The 14,511-nt window shown below is 42.7% G+C and overlaps 1 non-coding gene across 1 annotated transcript; it reads right to left on the bottom strand.

The window, feature by feature from the left end:
- Nucleotides 1-3,041: 3,041 nt before the first annotated feature.
- Trnat-ugu (transfer RNA threonine (anticodon UGU)) lies at nt 3,042-3,116 on the bottom strand. Its single transcript has one exon. It is a non-coding gene; the product is annotated as a tRNA-Thr (tRNA).
- Nucleotides 3,117-14,511: the final 11,395 nt, after the last annotated feature.

Genomic DNA, 14,511 nt, shown 5'->3' with positions numbered 1-14,511 from the left:
CCAATGATGTACAACAGTAAGGTCTTTGAAGGTCAACGAAGGTCACAAAGGTGGCATGTACGACCATTTACATAAGGTGTTCGAAGTTATGACCATTGGTATCAATACAGTGCTACAATCTTCTTGTCATGGACTGAGCGGTATTCCTTATCACATCGGCACTTATCGAAGCACATTCTCTGACAATTCTCTCTCGCATATCGTGCAAATAGTAAATATTCGTCGAATACGGTGTATCCATCTAACGTACCATTGACATCTAAACACCATTCGACGGTTTCGCAATACAACACTAATAGGAATGGTAAGACTAGTATCGTCGAATCAAGCGAATGTGAATGATGTATTCCTGCGAAGAACAAGTCGATATGCTTCTCATTTACGGAGAATGCCAACGAAATTCAGTGAGACCTAGAGACTTATACTCTGAAAGGTATCCTCAACGTACTCACCCTACACATCGCACATTTAAATGTGTGTATGATAAACTGAGAACAAATGGATCTTTAAAGCATCCGAAACATATCCGGTAAAGGATAGTTACTAACGAGGAGCCGGCCGAAGTGGCCGCGCGGTTCTGGCGCTGCAGTCTGGAACCGCGAGACCGCTACGGTCGCAGGTTCGAATCCTGCCTCGGGCATGGATGTGTGTGATGTCCTTAGGTTAGTTAGGTTTAACTAGTTCTAAGTTCTAGGGGACTAATGACCTCAGCAGTTGAGTCCCATAGTGCTCAGAGCCATTTGAACCAACTAACGAGGAAACGGAAACTGGTACTCTTGCCTCTGTGGTTCGAGATCCTTGTTTTAGTTCGCGCAAATCGCAAGGGAATCTGGTATGAGCCAGAGTAGTGTTGTTCGTCTTCTGCGTATCCATAAATATCATCCTTATCATATCAGTCTCCACTAAGAATTAACTGATACGGATTGTATGCGTCGCATTGAATTCTGCCGATGGGCTCAACTTCAGATTCAGAGGGATGACACATTTATTAATTTGATTTTACTTACTGACGAGGCTACATTCACGAACCATGGAAATGTTAATTTGCATAACATGCATTATTGGGCAATTGAAAATCCATGTTGGCTGCGTGAAGGAGATGTGTGTGTGAAATCTTATGGGACTTAACTGCTAAGGTCATCAGTCCCTAAGCTTACACACTACTTAACCTATATTATCCTAAGGACAAACACACACACCCATGCCCGTGGGAGGACTCGAACCTCCGCCGGGACCAGCCGCACAGTTCATGACTGCAGCGCCTGAGACCGCTCGGCTAATCCCGCGCGGCATGCTGGCTGCAGCAAGATGCATATCAAAAACCGTGGTCGGTGGATGCATGGTGTGGGATTCTGGAGGACAGAATTATAGGCCGCTATTTCATCGAAGGAAATCTTAATGATAGGAAGTACACCACATTCCTGCAAGAAACATTACTTCTGTTACTGGAAGAAAGATCTTTAAGAACAAGGAACAGAATGTGGTACCAACACGATGGATGTCCGGCACACTTTTCGCTGATGGCTATAAATGAGCTGCAGAGACAATTCCCAAATCGAAGGACGCGGAGGAAATGTGTCGCGGTCGGCTCGTTCGCCAGACTTGACGTCTCTGGATTTTTTCTTGTGGGGTTTCGTAAAGACATTGTTTATAAAGACGTTCCAACTATACCTGAAGATGTAAGAGAGAGAATTGTCAGAGTATGTACTTCGATAAGTGCCGATGTGATAAGGAATACCACTCATTCCATGACAAGAATATTGTAGCACTGTATTGATACCAATGGTCGTCACTTCGAACACCTTCTGTAAATGGACGTTCATGCCACATTTGTGACATTCGTTGACCTTCAAAGACCTTACTGTTATACATCATTGGATTAGTCTCGATAGCCGCTATCAGAAAATAAGTACCAAACTATAGCATCCCATTTAAAAAATAAAAATTGACCTTCATATCTCTGACGCTACTCCACCTAGCAACAAAAGACCAACGTCATATTATGGCCCCCGTTGTCCCATGTAACTTTTGTCTCTCAAAGTTTTCAGCTACTATCATACTTTCGCAGTTATAGTAGGTGGCAATAGTTTGTGACTCGCCCTATATAATAACAAGTTCGGTGACAAACATTAGATTTCAGAAGTGATACTTACTTCTTGTAGTTTAAGAATGTAGTAGCTGATTTTAGTTTAAAGTCATTGTCGGGATGTTACTTGTGATTTATATAGCGGTGCGAAGCGGGGCATGTTGCAACACGGAGCTGCAAATAACGCCGCTCTTAGTTAGGTCGAATTTTTGTGTTGGACAATGCAATGCTTTTCTTTTACTTGTTCTTGTATCTTACGTTTACTCACTCTAAATTTTTACTTTCAGGTAAAGAAAATGCGTCATTACAAACGCAAAACAGAAAAACGTTTGACATCTTTAGATGTGATGCAGAGAGCACCCACTTTAGCTCTGGAAAATGGAGAAAGGGCCACTATTCGATTAGAAAATCTGCAAAAGAATTTAATATTTGCTTGTGTGCTCTTTCTCAATTCATCAAAAAGAAAAAGGAAACAGACGGAAACGTTACTTGTGGGTACTCTAAACACATGAAAGTGTTTTCAGATAGTTAGGAAAAAATACTCAGGCATTATATCGCGAGATCCAGACAAATTATGTTCGGGTTGACCAAAGAAGAAGTACAAAATTTGGGGTATCTTTGCACAAAATACTTTAACTTGAAAATGCCATCATATTGGGCACAAAAGGAAATAGCTGGGGCCGACTGGCTTTCAGGATTTTTTGAGACAAACAATGATCTTTCCATCAGACAACCTGAAAGCAAAAGTCAGGGAAGACTGACAGGATTTAATAGAAAAAATGTTGGGGAGTTTTTCCAAAAGCTAGGAGATATTTGTTCTAAGCACCCTCTTCCCCCTTCCAGAATGTGGAACATGAATGAAATAGGTATAACTACAGTAAATGATGACTAACTGATAACCTCAGCTGCCGACAGGTGTTGTTGTTATACCTCGATGTGAACAGCTGAAAAGGTGTGTCCCGACCGGGACTCGAACCCGGGATCTCCTGCTTACATGGCAGACGCTCTATCCATCTGAGCCACCGAGGACACAGATGAATAGCGCGACTGCAGGGACTTATCCCTTGCACGCTTCCCGTGAGACTCACATTCCCAACTGTCCACAATTCTAGATATGTATTGTACCTTATAGACATTTGCCCACCCACTCATTACTCGCGCACGCTTTGGCGATTCCCGTAAGAGTTTGGGCACAGACGAAGGTCAATGGCTGGGTAGCCTTTAACTATATACTGTATATGAAGACAGAAACTTGTTCTCGAAAGAACAGTTACTGTTGATGACCGTGCAGCTTTTTCCTGGAATAAGAATCAGATGGGTAGAGCGTCTGCCATGTAAGCAGGAGATCCCGAGTTCGAGTCCCGGTCGGGGCACACTTTTTCAGCTGTTCACATTGAGGTATAACAACACCTGTCGGCAGCTGAGGTTGTCAGTTAGTCATCATTTATTCCAGGGAAAAGCTGCACGGTCATCAACAGTAACTGTTCTTTCGAGAACAAGTTCCTGTCTTCATATATATAACTACAGTGTTGAATCAAACAGGATAGCTGCGCACAAAGGAGTGAAACAAGTTGCAATTGTGAGCACTGGTGAACGGAGAGTATAGGTAACAGCAGCAGCTGCTATATGTGCACAAGACGCATTCATTCCACCCATGATTATTTTTCCAAGAAATAACTTTAAAGATCATTTTATTCGTGACGAGCCTATTGGATACATCAGTGCTGACACAGGTGGAGCAATCTTTTGTAATATTTCTCGATCATTTTATTAGGCAAACCAGACCAACAAAAGAAGCTCCTGTTCTACTACTGCAGGACAACCATTCGTCCCATCTCAGTATACAAGCTCTTAATAAATTTAAGAACAGTGGTGTAGTGCTTCTATCATTTGCTCACTCACAAATTACTGCCCCCCCAACCCCCGATGAAAGCACTTACGGTCCTTTCAAGAAGGTGTGATCCAGGAGAAGCGCTGCGTGTTGGAAGCTACTCCAAGAAAGACACTAACAATTTATGATTTGCCTTCCACTATAAACAAAGGACTTTCACCATTTTCACATCACCGAACAACATTCAGGATTCTCAGCAACAGGCGTATTCCCATTTGGCGCAGACAAATTCCAAGAAATTGATTTTTCTGTATCTTTAGGCCAGTTCCAGAAGAAATACTTTCAGATCCTCTGGCTAACTCCGAGAATGTGGCGAATGCTGTTAATTCTATTCCAGATACTTCAGCAGAGAAACTTTTTCCCACTGAACACATTCGATTCGCTCTTTCCCTAAAGCTGGACCAAGGAAAGAAAGCAACCGAGGAAGAAAGAGGCGGAAATGTGCTATCTTAACTGATACACACGAAGAACAGATTCTAGAAAAAGAAAGGAGGAGAGATATCACAAGATGGTACCAAAGAATCGAAAGAGAAAGAGGAGAGAAGGAAACAACAACTAGCAGCAAAAAAAAAATTGTAGTTCCATCCATCTTCCGAAGAAGAAGAAAATTATTTTTTGATCTGTGGTGATGTTTACAGGAAGGGAGAGGAATAGATACAGTGTGCTAAATCCAAATTGTGGTCTCATTGGTCATGCATGAATAATGATCCAGTCTACATGTGTACAAACTGTGGACACAATTAAGACACTTTTGTCATGTCAGATATTTCAAACTGAGTACGCTCTTTTCAGTAAAATTTTGGTATGTTTCAATGGCCTCGCTGGTGGGGTAAATTGAAACAAGTGGCAACATTTTCTCTATGCTTAACTGTAGCCATTCTAATGGTATAATCGGACACTTTATTTGTGATTTCCATGTATAAAAATATGTAGTTTCTCACTATCATTTTGAAATTTAAACAGTTTATAATAAAAATTAATTACTGTTTTTTGTGGAAACGCGCCCCTATCTCTCCTAGTATTTTGTTTTTCTGGAGACAGTGCCCAGAACCGGCTCTAGGCGGCGAGGTGGGGGATGGGTGGTGCGAATAGTGCCACCGCCCAGGGCGATAAGTTTTTGGGGGCGGCAAAATCTTATATTTTAATATGGTTCCAAAAGGTAGAATTAAACAAGACCATGAAAGTTCTGTATAAATGAAGAAGTGTGAAAATAAGTTGGAAATACAAATCATTCATAAAATTTAGTGTCTTGCTGGAAATAACTGTCTAGAATATTGTGAAACAGATGACAAGGGACACAGTGGCCATCTTTGCTGCGTCTTTCAAAGTAGCAAAGATTTCTACTGGCAGTGGTGTCAACTCTTTCTCTACCATGCGCCTACACTTGAAATATACCTACATCAGATTCAAAGCCTGTACGGAAGTGATAAACTTTATAATAAAGAAACATAGAAATGTCAGCGTATAATGGCCTAATGATCCCTTAAATACCCATAGGCGTATCGCAGAGAAAAACACTTTGTAATAAATAAAAAGTTGTGATTAAGAGGAGCCTACACGTGGAAAGATGTATGACACACTTTCCCCAAAGCTCCCTCTCCTTTGGATCTGGTATTAATACAGTTCACAGTATTCTAAACTGTCCTGAACCAAGTCACAAATTGTAATTCTAAGATATCAATGAGAATTTGGAAGAAGATTTATCACCAATTATAAAAGAAATTAAAGAAGTAATTAAGACTTTGAAAAACAACAAAGACTCTATTATAGTTGAATTCTGGAAGTGGTCCTTCCAAAATATAGCAACCGAGCTAAATTTAGTCTTTAAAGAAATCTGGAGAACAGACAAGATCCCAGAGGAATGGAAAGTTGCCTTGATACATCCAGTCCACAAAAAAGATGATAAACAGGATGGAAAGAGGAATCTCTTTTCTGACAGTAGCGTATAAAGTGTTTTCTAAGATTTTTGTGAGTAGAATAGAAACAACACTAGACAAAAATGTAGGTGAATATCAAGGTGGTTTTAGGAAAGTAAGGAATTCGCCGCAGATTACTTAATTCTAAGGACATTGTAGTTATGTTTGTGGATTTGATTCTGTGGACAGAGAATCTACAGGTAAAATAATTCGTGAATTTGGCATAAAGTCTGTACTGGCAATCCTATACCTGAAACACTTGCAGATACAGTATGTAAAGCAAATTTTATGGGAGAAATTTCGAAATAAAACAGGTGTGTAACAAGGTGAAGCCCACCCACAATCCTTCTAACAGTGTGTTAGAGAAAACAGGGAGAATTTGGAACGATAAACTTATCGACCACAAAATTTCGCCAATTACGTTAGGAAGAGGAAAAAAGAGATGGAAATCGACTGTCTCACATTTGCATATGATTTTGCTATACTTTCCGAAAATGTGGCATCTGTTACAACACAAATAAATTTCCTGGAAGAAATAGCCAGCAGAATTGGCTTAAGAATTTATGCAGAAAAAAACAAAATTTGTAACAAACTTTAAGGTTGCTCCAAAATTCCTGAGGGTAAAAAAATTCAAATATCTAGTGGAGATAATCGAAAAAAATACTTTGGAGAAATCTGCAACAGAGGAAAGGTTGCCTAAAATGGGGATAGCATATGGTATCACCATAGACCTCCACAATAAAAAGTGTCTATCAAAAAATTGCGAAAGTAAGGCATTACAACACAGTAGTGAAGCCAGAATGCCAGCATGTAAGCGAATGCCTGACGTTAAACCATAATGTAAATAAATTAGAAGTACCAGAAAGGCGCATTATAAGGAAAATATTAGGACCACAATACACAGCAGAAGGTTGGAAATTTCGAAATAATGCTGAAATATACCAAAATATAGAAAATATTTCAAACGAAATGAGAAAAAGAAGACTAATTTTTTTGGACGTTTATTTCGAATGCAAGGCAGTAGGTTAACTAATAATACTTTCAAACATCTGTGGGATAAGAAGCCCACAACAAGCTGGCTCAATGAAGTAAAAAAGGGTTTAGACATAAACATTAAAAAATAGAACATGTAAGCAACAGAGAAGCTTTTCGGAAAAAAGTATCGAAATTGGAAGGATTCCAAGGCAGGGATATTAAAAAGATTGGTTCAAAATAGCCTGAAGGTAGAAAGGAGAAAGCGCCAAGAACTGAAATTGGAACATGGTCCTTGATGGCCTATCCGCAGGAAAAAAAAATGCTTGTTACAGGGTGTCCAGCGAAAGGGTACCTGACTTCAAAATTAAATATCTCGAAAATTAATTCACTGCTTGACCCTCTTAGGCATAGATTTCCCCCCTAAAAGAGCCTAAGTTCTTTCTTGGAGTTCACGTTTTCTCCGTAATGAATTTCATTGAAAATGGTTCAGCGGATGAGTCGTGGAAACGTAACACAGTTACTTTTGCATTTAATAATATTAGTTTGGAAGTTACGTTGAATCGTATTATGTAGAACATATCAACCATTAGAAGCACTTTCATAAACACGAAGTTCAAAAGTCAACGAGTAAACAGCATGTTGTTCAAAAATGGTTCAAATGGCTCTGAGCACTATGGGACTTAACATCTGAGGTAATCAGTCCCCTAGAAATTAGAACTACTTAAACCTAACTAACCTAAGGACATCACACACATCCATGCCCGAGGCAGGATTCGAACCTGCGACCGTAGCGGTCGCGCGGTTCCAGACTGAAGCGTCTAGAACCGCTCGGCCACACAGGCTGGTAACAGCATTTTGTAAGAGAAAATATTTTCCCCTAATTGGGATAATATTCTTCAAAACAATAAATAGCTTGTATTGCACTTTCTAACGTAGCGTATGTTCTTCCTCAGGATTTAGGCTATCTCCGTATTACGTTTCATCGAAGTCGGTTCAGCAATTTAGTTGTGAAAACGTAACAAACAGAAATACTTTCGCATTTATAATGTTATGGTACGAATTATCTGCGTGGTCGTCAATACTGCCAACAGGATGGCAACCACATTAGGTTCCGTGTTTTGGTGATACAGAAATAGAGGCAGAAGAATCGGAGCTTAATGATTCATCGTGTCAGTAGCGGGCCCCCCCTTATTGCTGATTAACAGCTGAGACCAAACACACTCAATAAGAAGTGGTGACGCCGTGCAGACAGCAACACGTTCAGCTGGTAGCTGGGATCAAATGGAAAATAGATTAGAGTGAGGAATAATTGGAGAGAAATGAGCGCTGTCAGCGTGTGGTGGCGCGGCGTGCTGCGTCACGCAGCTGTAGAAACGTAATTGGCTGTCAGTCTGGCTGTGTTCGTGTGCGGCGCCGTCGCCCATTATTCGCGGTCACGACTCACACAGTCAGTTGCTTCGGAGCCGCTCTGTGGCTGCCGCTGCCGCTGCCGCTGCTACCTTCCCGCTCAGCCGTACAGTCACACCTACTGGCACCGAGACCCTCGTTTTGGTGCAGCTACTACACCGCGTATACTGTCTGATAAGTGGGCCTTATATGGAGGACCTCTTTGTTCTTTTGCACGCTTGGACGATTTACCTATTTACTATCAAATGAACTTTTATTTAAATTCTGGATTTATCAACGAACGGGGACCCGCCCGGAGAGTCGTGTGATTTAGCGATCTGCTTCCGAGATCCAGGTAGGCACACGGCCCCGGATGGAATCCGCTTGACTGATTAACGACAAGGGCTGCATGTACAGGAAATGTAGTCGCAACTACAAAAATGGCTCTGAGCACTATGGGACTTAACTTCTGAGGTCATCAGCCCCTCGAACATAGAACTACTTAAACCTAACTAACCTAAGGACGTGATTACGTAGGATTTCCCGGCGTAATAAGTCTTGAAAGTCTCTTCGGGTTTGCTGCCGGATCCTAAAATCAACTTGACTCGATATTTCGGCGATCCAACTGTTCGCCATCTTCAGAAAATGCTGCTTCTGCTGATGAGTCCCGCTGAGAACTGACGCCAGGTTTTTTTTTTTTTATTGTATTTCAATTCCCCATCGGGGCGGGCTGGCAGCAGCATATGCGCTGCTCTTCAGCTGAAAGACATAGAACAAACAATAGAAGACATTTAAAAATAACAAAGGAGAGAATATCACAAGGCACAGTATGACTGGAGCATAAAAGGTGTCGACGGATGGCGTAGCACATAACAAACACCGACGGCGAACCTCAAGGCAGTACACAATTAAAATCACACCTCTTGACGTACAGGAGAAACAGCACTAAACACAACACTGATGTGGCACACTGACGATGATCAAAACAGAGGATCTGCCAGGCGCTAGGAGATGAGGGAGACCGGAAGAAGGGAGGGAGGGGAAGAGATGGGGGAGATGAGCTGGGGGCGCGCTGAAGAGGGCCAGGTAGGGAGGGATGTGGGAAGGAAAGAGGCAAGTATGGGGTGCAGGGTCTCAGGGGAGCGGGGGAAGGGGGAAAATCCGCTCTGGGAGAAGGAGGGAAGAGGAAAAAGGCGACAGGAAGGACATTCGGGCATCCTCTGCTACTAACACCGCCAGATCCAGATTAACATGCCGACTCCATGAAGGCTTAGGATAAGGTCAGCGAATAGAAGATTTACTAACAAATGCAACTTTTATTTAAATTTCATACTTACTATCCTCTATTTTTAATTACAAGTTGCATGAAAATAAATCAACATCTGACAGGCATGTGAAATGCCTTATTGTGAAATGAAAAAAGTTCAAAAAATGGTTCAAATGGCTCTGAGCACTATGCGACTTAACTACTGAGGTCATCAGTCCCCTAGAACTACTTAAACCTAACTAACCTAAGGACATCACACAGATCCATGCCCAAGGCAGGATTCACACCTGCGACCGTAGCGGTCGCGCAGTTCCAGACTGTAGCGCCTAGAACGGCTCGGCCACTCCGGCCGACAAAAAAGTCACATGCACCAACAATATCGTTCAATCTCTAGATATCAGAAAGTATTTTACTTTCTATTTGATGTTTCGCATTTTGATGGTGAATATTCGGGGTTTCAAGCAATTAGCAAATAGGACGGTTAAAGCATTATCTTTCAATATCCCTTAATCAACATTTTCATTTATTGCCAAAATGGTGTCTAAAGGAAACTAAAATAAAACTCTGCTACTACCGACATTCGAATCAATGACTCTGCAATTGCCAGATATTTAAGCTACGCACTCAGTTACCAGCAACTATGTTATTTACACGATTAGTAGGAAATGTGCATGTTGTTGTTGTTGTTGTTGTGGTCTTCAGTCCAGAGACTGGTTTGATGCAGCTCTCCATACTACTCTATCCTGTGCAAGCTTCTTCATCTCCAAGTAACTACTGCAACCTACATCCTGAATCTGCTTAGTGTATTCCTCTTCGTCTCCGTCTACGAGTTCTACCTTCCACGCTGCCCTCCAGTACTAAATTGGTGATCCCTTGATGCCTCGGAACATGTCCTATAAACCGATCCCTTCTTCTAGTCAAGTTGTGCCACAGATTCCTCTTCTCCCCAATTCTGTTCAGTACTTCCTTATTAGTTACGTGATCTACCCATCCAATCTTCAGCATTGTCCTGTAGCACCACATTTCGAAAGCTTCTATTTTCTTCTTGTCTGAACTATTTATCGTCTATGTTTCTCTTCCATACATGGCTACTCTTCATACAAATACATTCAGAAAAGACTTCCTGATACTTAAATCTATACTCGATGTTAAATTTCTCTTCTTCAAAAACATTTTCCTTTCGATTACCGGTCTACTTTTTATATCCTCTCTATTTCGACCATAATCAGTTATTTTGCTTCCCCAATAGCAATACTCCTCTACTGCTTTAAGTGTCTCATTTCCTGATGTAATTCCGTTATCGCCATTTTGCTTTTTTGTTGTGGTTCATCTTATATCTTCCTTTCAAGACACTGTCCATTCATTTCAACTGCTCTTCCAGGTCCTTTGCTGTCTTTGACAGAATTACAATATCATCGGCAAACATCGAAGTTTTTATTTCTTCTCCATGGATTTTAATTCCTACTCCAAAATTTTCTTTTATTTCCTTTTTCTGCGTGCTCAATATACAGATTGAATAACATCTGAGGTAGGCTACAACCCTGTCTCACTCCCTTCCCAACTACTGCTACCCTTTCATGCCCCCCCCCCTCCCCCCAACTATTGTAACTGCCATCTGGTTTCTGTACAAACTGGAAATAGCCTTTCACTACCTGCCACCTTCAGAATTTGAAAGAGAGTATTCCAGTCAACGTTGTCAAAAGTGGTCTCTAAGTCTACAAATGCTAGAAACGTATGTTTGCCTTTCCTTAATCTATCTTCTAAGATAAATCACAGGGTCAGTATTGCCTCACGTGTGCCAACACTTTTACGGAATCGAAGTTGATCTTCCCCGAGGTTGACTTCTACTAGTTTTTCCATTCGTCTGTAAAGAATTCATGTTAGTTTTTTTCAGCCGTGCCTTAAAACTGATAGTTTGGTAATTTTCACACCTGTCAACAAATGCCTTCTTTGGGATTGGAATTATTATATTCTTCTTGAAGTCTCAGGGTATTTCGCCTGTCTCATACATCTTGCTCACTAGATGGCAGAGTTTTGTCATAGCTGGCTCTCCCAAGGCTATCAGTAGCTCTAATGGAATGTCGTCTACTTCCGGGACCTCGTTTCCATTTTGGTCTTTCAGTGCTCTGTCAAACTCTTCACGCATTATCATATCTCCCATTTCATCTTCACTTACGTCATCTTCCATTTCCATAATATTGCCCTCAAGTACATCACCCTTGTATAGACCTTCTAGATACTCCTTCCATCTTTTTGCTTTCCCTTCTTTGCTTAGAACTGGTTTTCAATCTGAGCTCTTGATATTCATACAAGTTGTTCTATTTTCTCCAAACGCCTCTATAATTTTCCTGTAGGCAGTAGCTATCTCATCCATAGTGATATACGCCTCTACATCCTTACATTTGTCCTCTAGCCATCCCTGCTTAGCCATTTTGCACTTCCTGTTGATCTCATTTTTCAGACGTTTGTATTCCTTTCTGCCTGCTTCATTTACCGCAGTTTTATATTTTCTCCGTTCATGAATAAAATTTAATATCTCTTCTCTTACCCAAGGATTTCTACTAGCCTTCGTCTTTTTACCTACTTGATCCTCTGCTGTTTGCTGCCTTCACTATTTCATCTCTCAAAGCTACCCTTTCTTCTTCTACTGTATTTCTTTCCCCCATTCTTGTCAATTGTTCCCTAATGCTCTCCCTGAAACTCTCTACAACCTCTGGTTCTGTCAGTTTATCCAGGTCCCATCTCCTTAAATTCCCACCTTTTTGCAGTTTCTTCAGTTTTAATCTGCAGTTCATAACCAAAAGATAGTGGTCAGAGTCAACGTCAAAAATGCCCCTGGAAACGTCTTACAATTTGAAACCTGGTTCTTAAATCTCTGTCTTACCATTATATAATCTACACTCCTGGAAATGGAAAAAAGAACAAATTGACACCGGTGTGTCAGACCCACCATACTTGCTCCGGACACTGCGAGAGGGCTGTACAAGCAATGATCACACGCACGGCACAGCGGACACACCAGGAACCGCGGTGTTGGCCGTCGAATGGCGCTAGCTGCGCAGCATTTGTGCACCGCCGCCGTCAGTGTCAGCCAGTTTGCCGTGGCATACGGAGCTCCATCGCAGTCTTTAACACTGGTAGCATGCCGCGACAGCATGGACGTGAACCGTATGTGCAGTTAACGGACTTTGAGCGAGGGCGTATAGTGGGCATGCGGGAGGCCGGGTGGACGTACCGCCGAATTGCTCAACACGTGGGGCGTGAGGTCTCCACAGTACATCGATGTTGTCGCCAGTGGTCGGCGGAAGGTGCACGTGCCCGTCGACCTGGGACCGGACCGCAGCGACGCACGGATGCACGCCAAGACCGTAGGATCCTACGCAGTGCCGTAGGGGACCGCACCGCCACTTCCCAGCAAATTAGGGACACTGTTGCTCCTGGGGTATCGGCGAGGACCATTCGCAACCGTCTCCATGAAGCTGGGCTACGGTCCCGCACACCGTTAGGCCGTCTTCCGCTCACGCCCCAACATCGTGCAGCCCGCCTCCAGTGGTGTCGCGACAGGCGTGAATGGAGGGACGAATGGAGACGTGTCGTCTTCAGCGATGAGAGTCGCTTCTGCCTTGGTGCCAATGATGGTCGTATGCGTGTTTGGCGCCGTGCAGGTGAGCGCCACAATCAGGACTGCATACGACCGAGGCACACAGAGCCAACACCCGGCATCATGGTGTGGGGAGCGATCTCCTACACTGGCCGTACACCACTGGTGATCGTCGAGGGGACACTGAATAGTGCACGGTACATCCAAACCGTCATCGAACCCATCGTTCTACCATTCCTAGACCGGCAAGGGAACTTGCTGTTCCAACAGGACAATGCACGTCCGCATGTATCCTGTGCCACCCAACGTGCTCTAGAAGGTGTAAGTCAACTACCCTGGCCAGCAAGATCTCCGGATCTGTCCCCCATTGAGCATGTTTGGGACTGGATGAAGCGTCGTCTCACGCGGTCTGCACGTCCAGCACGAACGCTGGTCCAACTGAGGCGCCAGGTGGAAATGGCATGGCAAGCCGTTCCACAGGACTACATCCAGCATCTCTACGATCGTCTCCATGGGAGAATAGCAGCCTGCATTGCTGCGAAAGGTGGATATACACTGTACTAGTGCCGACATTGTGCATGCTCTGTTGCCTGTGTCTATGTGCCTGTGGTTCTGTCAGTGTGATCATGTGATGTATCTGACCCCAGGAATGTGTCAATAAAGTTTCCCCTTCCTGGGACAATGAATTCACGGTGTTCTTATTTCAATTTCCAGGAGTGTATCTGAAACCTTCCAGTGTGTCCGGCCCTCTTCCACGTATATATCCTTCTTTCATGATTATTAAAGTAAGTGTTAGGTATGCTCCGTACAAAATTCCACCAGGCGGCTTCCTCTTTCATTTCTTATCCCCATTCCATATTTACTAACTACTTTTCCTTCTTTTTTCTACTATCGAATTCGAGTCCCCCATGACTATTAAATTTTCTTCTCCATTCACTATCTGAATAATTTCTTTTATCTCATCATACATTTCTTCAATCTCTCCGTCATCGGAGGAGCTAGTTGGCACATAAACTTGTACTACTGTGGTAGGCGTGGGCTTCGTGTCAATCTTGGTTACAATAATGTGTTCGTAGTAGCTTACCCGCGCCCTATTTGTTTATTCATTATTAAACCCACTCCTGCATGATCCATATTTGATTTTGTATTTATAACCCTGTATTCACCTGACCAGAAGTCTTGTTCCTCCTGCCACCGAACGTCACTAATGCCCACAACATATAACTTTAACCTATCCATTTCAATTTTTAAATTTTCTAACCTGTCTGCCCGATTAAGGGATCTGACATTCCACTCTCCGATCCATAGAATGCCACATTCGTATCTCCTGATAACGAAGTTCTCCTTAGAAGTCTCCGCCCGGAGATCCGAATGGGGGACTATTTTACC

This window comes from Schistocerca nitens, chromosome 4, assembly GCF_023898315.1.
Source record: "Schistocerca nitens isolate TAMUIC-IGC-003100 chromosome 4, iqSchNite1.1, whole genome shotgun sequence".
NCBI lineage: Eukaryota > Metazoa > Arthropoda > Insecta > Orthoptera > Acrididae > Schistocerca > Schistocerca nitens.
This window is presented reverse-complemented; position numbering and strand designations above follow the sequence as displayed.